Raw genomic sequence first — 12,358 nt, forward strand, 5'->3', positions numbered from 1 at the left:
AATACTTATAGGACTAGCCATGATGTACTAGCACACATCTAGTTCTGATTCTGTCTGTGAGATATATAATATCAACTATGAACGTAATCTCAATCCTCAAGGAACTAGTCTTCCTAGTCAGATTTCTGAGCTGCCACCAGATTTCTTCCACTAACCAGAAATCAGCCACTTAGTAATAATTTTTTATAGAGTTTCAAGCCCTATCAGAAACTTGAAGGAAAAAAAAAAACCCTCTTATGTGATCAACACCCTCCAGTCATTTATAATCCACATAAAGTACATAGACATACAAATAAATGCAGATACATTACAATCTAATGAATAATACAATAAATAAGTACTATAGCAATCACTCTAGGAGTCCATGGAAGAATCCATCAGTAAGGTACCACAGCTAGTAGAAGTACAAATTAAAAATCCAATTGCCATTTCCCAATTTAACTTGCTTGAGCAATTTTAAATATCTAGAATGGTATAAAGGAGCCATAACAGTTTAAACTAATATATTCTCATCATTATGTTAATGTAATGAATACTAAATAATCTTTCATGGGGATTTTTCTAAATGTTTAATAGCTTTTGGAGAGCTAAGTTTCCAACTTTGAAGAGTTTCTATGACACCATATCTTGCAGCAAACTATAAAACCCTTAAATTGCATTAGTTGTCTTTAATCACCTGTACAAACTAACTCCTAAGACTAATACAAGTGGACAGAAGGTAGAAGAGAGAGCACCTTGAACATAACCACACATGATTGTAGATTTTTTTTTGTTTTCTTTTATTTGCTTTTAGTTAGACCACTAAATAGGAGTACACCAATGCCACCATCCAAGGACCCCTAAGAGCCCAGCTAAAACCCAAGATGGATGCATAATCAGGTAAAAGAGATGTCATATCCCATGAGTAGTAGCTCAGTAAATAGCACTTTGGGCAGATTGTTACAGAGACTGGGGCTTATATTTGGTGACTTTCAGGGAGTACTTGAAGAAGAAGAGATTTGCTATAAATTGTATATTATCAAGAAGTAAAAGTGATTCAACAATTTGGTGTCAACTCTTTTCTAGGACAGGAAAGAGTATAAAGCTTTAATGGTTAAGCAAGTAGTAATTGCATATGCCAACCAGGAGGTCACATCTGAGGTTCCCAAATGTACTCTGTTCAGAACACACCAAACCACAGTTGGACTTTCTGTTTTCCCATCATTGTGACAGAGTAAACTTGTCTTGTTCTGGTGTCCTTTAGGTTAAATAGGAGAATAAACTTCAGCACTTAGTCCCAGGAAAGCTACCAGATAACAGCTGTCAGCATTGCTCCTTTGCTTTCTTGAATACAATTCTGTGGGAAGAATAATCCACCATCATCCTTCAAGGAGGAAAATGGCTCTTCATAGGCCTAAAAATCCCCATAATTTGAAATTCTAAATTTCATGTGGCTTTTCTATGAATTCTGCTGGTCCCTGTGAACACAGTCCTTAGCAGTAAACTGAGAGTGTTATTACCAAAGACAAGGATCAAGATAAAGATCAAAGGCAAGGATATCTGTGTTGTCTTGTTGATCAGAATATGTAACAGGTAGACACATTTTATAAAAGCCCTATTTCCTGTAATATTCTTCTGCCTAGCACTGGATCCTAGCAGTTTCACTCTATGCAATGATGACTTAGAGAAGAGCTAGACAGACATGTGTCCCTGGCTGAACCAATCAGGCTATTCCACTCAGAAATGTGAAATTGGGATTCCCAGAAACAAATGAGTTTTGTACCACATTGCTATTATCAAAGGTAAACTCAGCAGGCTCTTGAGATTCTCCATCTCTTGTATCTCCTAAGATCCCAGAAAGGTGAGTTTTTGGAGGACACATGAATGAGAGTTTCAGAGGGAAACCAAGAGTCACAGAGAAAGTTATGACTATTCCCAGTTCTGATTTCAATATCATCTAGACACCCAGCTGCATTTCACTCTTTTTCTCTGTCTAATTAAGTTCCATAATAAACTTCCCATTTTAAGTTAACTCAGTGATTTTTCTATTACTTATAAAAATGAAATGAATCATTTTCAACAATAAACAATGCTTGGCATGAATGGAGCATTGACTCTTTTGTTGCCTTGTATAAGGACAACTTCATCCTGTTTAGAGAACCCTTTAGGATTTAACTCATGGCTAGATATGACCATATAACTGAATTAAGGCAGACAGTTTTGAGACGATTACCCATAAACAAAAGTCTTTTCTAAATTTTCTTCTTCTGACTTTTTATGAGCTAGAAAACAGTGACCACTGAAGCAAATACCTTGCACCAGACACACACAAACATATTGGTGAGGACAGAGCCAATCCACCATCAAATGTAATTAATGATCTTCAGAAAAAATGATTCTACCAAGATTATCAGTCCACCAACCTGACTGGACCAGCAACTTGCATGGCTATATAACATCTTTTTTAATACAGAAAAGGCATTCACCTCCCTTAATCAATACAGAGAGGTTGTCATAACAAACCTTCAGAGAACATGCAGAGCCAGTTGAGCAGAGAAGTTGTGGGTAGAAATTCTCATTTCAGGATGAAAAGCTGAATGAAGTAAAACATGAAAAAGACAAATGCCAATCTAGGGTTTCCCAGCTGGAAGCAGTTAGAGAAAACATGTTTAGTGAACTGAAATTGCTGAAATCTAAATCAAGATATTGGATAGATGTCTTGCCAAATCGAATACTGCTCATCACCCCTTGCTGTGTAAATGATTGATGCCTCTATTAGGGAACTGCAGGATCCTGATGCTTAGAATGGGAGTGGGCGGGGTCAAAGAAGTCAGGAAAACACCCTCTGGGCCTGCCCCTACTCCCTCCACAAACATATGACAATGGCTCAAATCCTGTTTAGCACATGAGGGAGAGAAGTCCCACAGAGTAGAGATCAAGGGCCTGCAGACATGCTTCCTCAGCCTCGAATTTTATAAATATTTTTGATTTACTGATAATTGGGTAGCAGAAATTTATAGTCTTCATGAGTTTCCATCAGTATCTGCATATTCAAGTTACCAAAATTAGCTATGTATAAAGATATGACATGTGTCTATATGTCCTATTGTACACACCTATGCCAAAATATTAGTTTCAGCAAATTCAGAAATTGTATTATGAGTGAAATTGGTATGAACATCAGTAAGATTTTAGTTTAAATTATGGTCATTTGTTTCATAACAATGGCTAGTTCATAGTGTCATTTATTTTTATCAAATACTAATCTAAACATTACTATAAAGGTGTGATTTAAGTGTATAAAATTTTGGGCTGATTAATTGAAGCCTGAAGACTGTGGTTTAACAAAAATTAAGCAATTGTGCCCTAAAATGGCAACATGGAGACCTTTAGTAAATTTCCCATGAGTTAGACAGCTAAGTAGATTTTGAAGTTAAGACTAAAACATTAACTGTTTTCTGAATCTCCTGCCTAGTAGTCCAAGACAGTCAGATTGTGAGAGATTATTACAAAATAAAGAAAAACAGGAATGGAAAAAGGGAGGAAAGAAGGGAGAGCGAAGGAGGAAGGGAAGAAGAAGGAAGAAAAGGAAATAACTGAAGATATAGAGACAGAAAGAAAGAGATGAAAGAGAAAAAAGAAACAGAAAGAAAATAAAAGCAATGTATAAGGAAAAGAAAGAGAAAGCAGGGTAACGTTCATAATCCCACCTCTCCAGGAACTCTCCACAAACAGTGATTCCTTCTTTTTTTTTATGTTCAATATGAAATCCTTCCAACAGTCATCTTTGGATTATGAGAATATACATGAGAAAATATATGGGTCAGAAAGGGCCTAGCAGCACCAAAATCACATTACAGAGGCCACTACTGTTTCTGTGTACCTCCTTTGACGCATTCTCATAAATGCTAGACTCACATCCAGCATATGTGCTGATCCCAAAGAATTACAAGCAAGTTTTTAAGTGTAACAGAATTCATAACAAGCAGTTTTTAAGAGCTTATATATCCCCACCCACAAACAAAGATCCCCAGATGCCCCCAAAAAAGCTTTTTGCTTGGTAAGGAACTCAGGAGATGGAATCCAGCTTAGAAAAACTCACAAGACAAAAAAGGTTATTTGGGATTAGGGTTAATTAACATTATTTGGGATTCAGGTGATTTGCCCTCAAATCAGTCTGAATTCCTGTCACTGGCTCATGACAACTACTAAAATATTGTAATTCTAGACCAGCAAAACTGAGATTGCTTAAAAAATTAAAATTCTATACCATGACCCTCAAGAAAGTAAGACTAAGATTCAGCTATGTACATGCTTAAAAATTCAACCATTGTCATGTGCTTGATATTTTTAAACTCAGAAAAACTGAGACAGATAAAAGTAAAGTTATATGCAAAGGTAAAACAAACATAGGAAATGAAAAAGTTTGAATTCAGTTTCCAGCAATTAAGAAAGACAAGAAATGAAGTGGAAAACCTACTAGTACAATATACCTAACAAAGTTTAATAGCATTTCTAAAAATCATCTTAGCAGCTCTTGTGAAAAGGGAAGTCAATAACGGAATTTATTGACCCCTTAATTGCAAGAAATTGCAGTGATATGATAGAAATGTCCATGATACACTTATCTCAATGGCTCTAGTGGAATAGTGCCAGCTGTGAGTTAAAATTCCAAATGCCACCCTTTTATTAATTACAATAAAAAATATTTTTTAAAAATTCCAAATGCGAGAATGAGGCTCTGAGTACAAGCCCCAGAACCAGCACAAGAAAAAAAAAAGCAAAACAACCAAAAACTGCTTTCACCACATATACTCAAGAAGGTAATTTTGTTTAGTACTTATTTTCTGATTACTCATTTTACCATTTTACTAGTTAGTAGTAACTGGGGAAAAAAGAGGAAAATTGTTCTTCCTTTCTTTACTGTTTCAATAAATCACATGAAATTTATACAAAGTTTTAGAAAATTTGATACTTAATAAGAGAAATAAATGAATTTAAAGACATAACAGAAACTGTTCCAAACTGAGCAAAGATACCAAAACAGTGGTAGAACAGAAATGGTCTCATATATGTGTAATTACAGCTACAAAAGGAGGGAAAAAATCAGGAAAATGTCCCAAGTTTGTAAATCATTTGTCTGTGGCCCTTTCTCAGAATCTATGTCTTGGATTAAAACATATAAAAGTCATTCATCCCTTTAGGGGCATCTAGGTGGATTCCAAACTTTATGGTGAATGCTGCTGCAATAAACATGGTTGTTAATGGTGGCTTTACTGTATGCTGGTTTGAATTCTTTGGGGCTAATGCCCAGTAGTGGAATTGCTGAATCATAGGGTATGATGTTTAGTTTTTGGAAGAATCTCCATATTGCTTTCCACAGAGCACCCACCAGCAGTGTATTAGGGTTTCCTTTTTGCCACCTCTTCACCAACATCTGTTATTATTTGTTTTCGTGATAATGGCCACTCTAACCAGGACAAGGTGGAGTCTCAGTGTTGTGATTTTCATTTTCTTCATGGTCAGAAATGTTGAGCATTTCTTCATGTCTATTAGCCATTTTTACTTCTAGGAAGACTCTCTTTAGTTCACTACCCCATTAATTGGGTTGTTGGTTTTGTGAGTGTTTAATTTTTTAAGTTTGCCGTATACTATACTCAGGATATTAGACCATTGTCTGATGCCACAAATCTCCCATTTTATACATAGTTATCTTTGTAGCTTGTTGGCTATGTCCTTTTAAAACAATGTAGTCCCATCTATCAAGTCTTTCTTTGACTTGCTGTGCTTCTGGATGTTTATTCAGACAGTTTCTACCTGTGCCCAGGATCCCTAATGTTTTCCCTACTTCTTTCTGTAATAGTTCCATAGTTTCAAGTCTTATATTGAGGCCGATAATCCAATTTTAATTGGTGATAATGCAAGGTGATATATGGGGATCTAATTTCAGTTTGCTGCATGTGGATATCCAGTTTTGCTAGCACCGTTTGTTAAAGAGGATGAATATCATTCTTCTAGCCTATGTTTTTGGTTCACTTATTGAATATTAAATGGCTGTAGATCTGTGGATTTATTTCAGGGTCTTCTATTCTGTTCCATTGTTATTCGGACATTTTTGTTCTAATAACAAGCTCTGAAAAGTGGTAGATAGACACAGTGCAAGTTCACTCATCCCTTAGAAAGAATGATACTCTACAATTTGCAAAGGAAAAGACTTGGAAAAAATTATGTTAAGTGAAGTAAATCAGGACCAGAGAAACAAGGAATGCATGTTTTCTCTTATATGTGGATGTTAAAATTAGATTATAAACTTACAAGTAAATACATTAGGTGATACGCAAGTATATACAAATATATTAATTGAAGTACAGTAGATTCCTGGGGAGAACTCAAATAGTATAATTCCTTAAAAAGCCAAATCAAAATTTAGCAAAATAAAGCAGTAGGAAGTGGGTACCCTAAAGGGATGGAGTTGAGGAGAATGGGGTAAACAAATGAAGAAAAGAGAAGGAAAATCCATTCAGGAGCTCAATGTATAGCCTATAAAATTAATAAAGGTGAGGGAAGGGGTAGGTAAAACAGGAATGAATGAGAAGGTTGAAAGGGGTGACATGGATCAGAGTGCATTATATTCATTAACTGCTTTGTTAAATGGCAACTCCTTTGAACAATTATTTAAAGACAGTGTAAAATAGGAAGAGATGAAAGAGAGCAGAAAATATACACTGCGAACTAAACTTGCAGTGCAACAAGTCTCAGGTAGATTGCTCTCTTTTTGTTGTGCATCCTGTGATGTCTGTCTCCTGTTACTCCTGCTACACCTTTCTGTGTTAATAGTTATGGAGACAGAAACAAAGAGGCCACTGAGACACTGAAGACACTGAGGCCTTTTGCAACACCATTGGTTTTCTTTGTGATGGAGATTTTGCTATCTCCTCATGTATGATAGAGTCCCTAAGTTATTCAAATTTGGTAGAGCTCATAGCTAACTCTATCAAGGGCAGCATGACTCCTGAGAATATGGCAGAAATGATGATGATATCATTCATTTTTCATTCATTCCAAAATCTATGAGCCAGGTACCATGAAATGTGCTGAAAACAGTGTTTAGGGCAGCTACACTCCGAATCCAAAGAATTACCAACTGTCTACAAAGATTAAAATCATGTTCATACCAATATATACCATGTATGATGGTGTGATATACTAATTATCTTTGTCTTAGCTCCATTTTTTTCTGTTCAATTATCCAAAGGCTCCCTATTCTCCGATCATTTGCAACTCAGTTCCATTTGGGTTTAAGCAAAGACAAGCAGTGGTGCAAGATTACAAGGTGGTAAAAGGAGAAAGGCACTGAGTCTTGTTTTCTCTAGGAAACATGCCCCTGTCTCTGTTTTATCGTGCTAATTTTAAAAGTGCCTGTGACCAGGGGCCTGTGGCCTACACCTAAAATCCTAGCTACTCAGAAGGCTAAAATTCAACCACCATGGTTCAAATCCAGCCCATGAGACTCTTAACTCCAGTGAACTACTTAGAAAAAGCTAGAAGTGGCACTGTGGCTCAAATGATAGAGCGCTAACCTTGAGCACAAGGAGACACGTGGACAGGGCCTAGGTCCTGAGTTCAAGCCTCAGGATTACTACCACTACCAACAACACCAAAGGTGCCTGTGAAACTGGACTCTCCAGATTGGCCCTGTTTTGTTTTCTTCCACTGTTCTACCCCTTGTCAAATTGTTCATCTTAGTAATCAAATATATTTCAAGTCTCTGGGTTAAGATATCTTCCAGTTACTGTTCATTCAACTCTTTTATCGCTTGCATAATTCTTTCATCCTCTGTATTATTCTATTACCTTCATTATACTTGAAACATTTAGCAGTTGTGATTTGTCTGATTAATACATTCATCATTTTGATGAATGATCACAATATAGTCCAGTGAACATTTATAATAGATTTAATCTATTTCCTTAAATTTTTCTTTAGTCTCCTTGGGTAATAATAAAACTAAGAAACCATCCAAGTTCTTGTTAGAAAGTTCCTGATTTAGATAGGGGTGAACCAGATATTCGAATTAAACTTCTGACTCATTCACATGTGACTACACTGTAAAGTCCTGAAAGTGTAGGAGTTTTCAAAGGAAATTTTTACGTCAAATACATTGATAGTCACAAGAAAGGAGCAGATTTGATTTAGAACTGAATGTCCTTTGGTTAGGTGAAATTTCCATGGGCTAAATCTGAACTAATTATAGCATCTGATACTCTGATACCTTCTCTGGACTGTAATGAACAATTGGTTACAGGCCATATGAGAAAAGAGACAAGGTACAAATATTCCACTCTAAAGCAAGGAAATAATCTTGGGCAGGAATGCACCAACTACAATAACATTACAGTAAGATGTATTTGTGGTAATTACATGGGGATTTTTTTAATCAAGAAAGGTTAAAACTACTAAAACACTGAGTTTAGTCCTCAGTCCTGCCACTAATAAATAATAATAGTAATTTCATATTTTATCATGTCCACTGAAGTGCCACAAAACACAAGTATACAAAACAAGCATACTAAAAATATTAAAATTAAAAGAAATAAAAAATTCAGTTTAAGCCTATTTGTTAAAGAATTTTGGCAGTTGTATATGATGGTTTGGGATAGCAAAAGAAATTGCCTGCTTAATCATGAAAACGTGCTCCCTTTCCATTAGAGGGCAGCAAAGCTCTTCCATATTTTTAAGATTTCAAAGCTTTTATTTTGTCTCCTTCCTAACATGACAGCTTATTCTCACTCACACGGGGAAATAATGTTTAGTTGTTCCTTCTGGAAAAGAGAGCATACATAAGCATTGAGACTAGTGATGCATTGAATTTAATCATTTACTGGTTAATAAGAAAGCTATCTTAATTTTTTAAGCAGAATTATTTTACTCTTCAATGTAATCCAAACAATTCACACTCATTATGTCAGTGTTGTACTGGACAGTTTCTATTTTCGCTAAATTTTTTTTATCGGTGGTGGGGCTTGAACTCAGAGCGTGGGCACTGTCCCTGAGCTCTTACCCCTAACATAATTATTCATCCTTTGACTCATGTTAGGAGGATGGTAACTAAAACAAAAGGAACAACAACTATTAACCATTAGTAACAACCCTTAACCATTAGTAACAGATATCAAATTCACATTGGGAACTTTTTGAAATACTTATGTTGAAATTTCTCCATTACTCACATCGTTCTTCAACTTAAATTAACCCTGTTTGAAGTTGCTGTCATACATTTGTTTTGTTTTGTTTTGTTTTGTAGCAGCACATGGTTTTGCACAGGTCCTCTCATTAGTTAGCCAAGTTCTCTACTACTTGAGCTATTCCTCCAGCCTTGTCTCCTGTGTGTATTGAAAAACTCCCCCCCCATACTATGTATGTACCACATACATAGAAAAAAAAGATGGAAGTGGTTCTGAGGCTCAAGTGGTAGACTGTAGTCTTGAGAAAGCCAAATACAGTGCTCAGGCCCTGATCTCAAGCCCAGGACTGGCAAAAAAAAAAAAAATAGTGCTCCTATGTGAAGTACAACTGCTTCTAAATGAAAGGATCTACAGAATATGGAAACAAGAGCTTTGTATTATGTGATTGTTGTTCTTAATGTATTATGTTATTTCTCTTCTCTTTTGTGGCCCTTTGGTTAATCTCATATTGTTATAGTATCTGACTTTGTTACCTGGTATACTGTATATACATTTATTTATTTGCAATAGGAAAGAGAAGGGAAAACAAGGTGTTTGGGAGGGGTTGGAAGGAGGGAAATAGGGAAAAAACATGAAAAGGGGTATCAGTGTGTGAGAAGTAATTACCCTCTATCTGGTGAATATAACTATAACCCTTCTATACATTACAGAAAAAGGAAAAATAAAGAATAACTGGAATAACTGCCTCATAAACATTTGTTGATAGTTAAGAGAAGAAAGGGAACAAGCTACATTTTTCCTGTAAAATAAATTTACAATCATCCATGTGTCATGTGCTATTCATAAACAACTTGGTCAGGATCACTGCTCTTATTGAATCTGCGACTTATTATAACATGCCTTGTATGTTAATTACAGCCTAGTGATCAATCCTACTATATTCATAGGGGAGTTAAGGAATAAAAAGGTAATGATGGGGGAGATGATTTAAAGGAGAGCAAATACATGTTATTATTCTTTAGACTTAGAAAGGACAACTGTGACCTGAATTAGAAAAAAAAAATGAGACTTTAGAAACAGATGCAATAACTTTAAAATTAGTTATTCTAGCTAAACCAGCTTACATATGCGCCAACTCAACCGACTTGCAGAAACAAAATCCAGATGCTGTTAAAATATAAACAATGGAAAGAAGGAATTATTCAAGTTGGAATAATGAAGTGAAATGTAGGCATAAAATTAAGTAAAGGAACATTTAGACTTCTCAGGGAAATAAAAGTTGTATGAGAGGAAAAGATTAATGTAGTTCTTAAAAGTATTTTTATGTTTCACATCCATAATACTAGTTACTCAGGAGGCTGATCTAGGATCTAGGTTCAAAGCCAGCCCAGGCACAAAAGTCCTTGAGACTACTTTTTTGTTGTTCTTTATTTGTTTGTCTTTACTGCCAGTCATAGGGTTTGAACTCAGGGCCTGAGCACTGTCCTTGGGTTTTTCTAAAGGCTAGAGCTCTATCACTTGAGCCATATCACCACTTCCGGCATTTATCTGTGTATGTGATACCTAAGAATCACGCCTGGGGCTTTGTTTATGCTAGGCAAGCACTCTACTACTAGGCCACACTCTCGGCCTCCATCCTTGAGACTCTTATCTCCAGTTAACCACCAGAAAACTGGAAGCAGTACTGTGGCTCAAGTGATAGAGGGACAGCCTTGAGCTGAAGAACTCAAGGACAGTGCCCAGGCCCAGAGTTCAAGAACCACGACCAACAAAAAAAAAAAAAAAAAAAAAATTTCTATATGCCAGGTGCCTATAATCCTAGTTACTCAAGGGTCTAAGGTGCAGAAAATCATGATTCAAAGCCAGCCCAGGCAGAAAAGTCAATCTCCAACATAGTCAGCCAAAGGCCACCCTAAATAGTAGAGTACCAGCAAAGTGCTCAGTGTTCAGAAGCATGAGGTCTAGAGTTGAAATTTCAGTCCCAATATGGGGAAAGTGATATTTCTCAATCTCTTGGACGAATGATCATTATCTCCATGGAATTCAAGTTACTAGCATGAAATACTGACTATAATAACCCTAGAAGATTCATACCTTTCACTTCAATTAATCCCATAATGTATTTACCCCTCCATTTCTTTCTTTTTTTTTTTTTTTTTTTTTTTTGGCCAGTCCTGGGCTTGAGCTCAGGGCCTGAGCACTGTCCTTGGACTTTCTCAAGGCTAGAGCTCTACCACTTGAGTCTCAGCACCATTTCTGGCTTTTTTTCTATGTATGTGGTACCAAGAAATCGAACCCAGGTCTTCGTACATGCTAGGCAATCACTGTACCACTAGGCCAAACTTCCAGCCCCTTACCCCTCCATTTCTATGGAAGTCTTTCTTCTGGGCCTTCCTACCTCTCTAGTCTCACTCTCCAAAATTCTCCATGCCTGTTCCTCCCTACTTGCACAGGAATCTGGGCACACTCAAAACTACTCTGCTTCCCAAGGAACTTGTAATTTTTGATAGTTACTTGCCTTGTATATTCTCTTTCCAAATGGCTTAAATGCAATCTTTTTCTTGCAGTATCTCCAGAGGTTAGAAGTCTAAGGTGAATTTTCAACAGGGTTGACTTCTTTCAAAGCACCTGTCCTTGTGTCAGATTGTCTTCTTTCTGTGTGGTTGAGCTGTGTTCACTCTGCATCTGCAAATGTCTAAATTCCCTCTTACAAAGATGCCAGTGATGGAATTAGAACCCACCTCTTCACAGACTCTACATCCAAATATACACTGGCATTCTAGATCATTGTACTTAGAGTGTACGTGGTCAGGGGAAAGGCATACAAATTCAGCCTAAAATGTGGAAAAGTTGTTATTGTAATAATAGTCTGACAGCAATTTCTTCCTGGACAACTTCATAGGGAATTTTTCTTTTTCAAACTGCATTAGATTTCTCCCCTTAGAACCCCAAACTAGGTTTTATATTCTTCTGTCTCATGACAGATCTGTTTCTTTATGTGTTCTTTTTCTTTATCCAAACACCTGCATTTAACCTTACTTTGAAGTTTTATTGAAATTTGACTGAATTCTGGTATCATTTCATGAAAATACTAGACCAGCAAATTTTAGCACTATGCTTCCAATGAAGCATGTTGAGTTTAAGAGCTATATAAACAGATATCTACTAGGGAATTGGAAATATATGCATGAGGC

This window comes from Megascapheus bottae, chromosome 5, assembly GCF_031878675.1.
Source record: "Megascapheus bottae isolate mThoBot1 chromosome 5, mThoBot2.hap1, whole genome shotgun sequence".
Classification (NCBI taxonomy): Eukaryota; Metazoa; Chordata; class Mammalia; order Rodentia; family Geomyidae; genus Megascapheus; species Megascapheus bottae.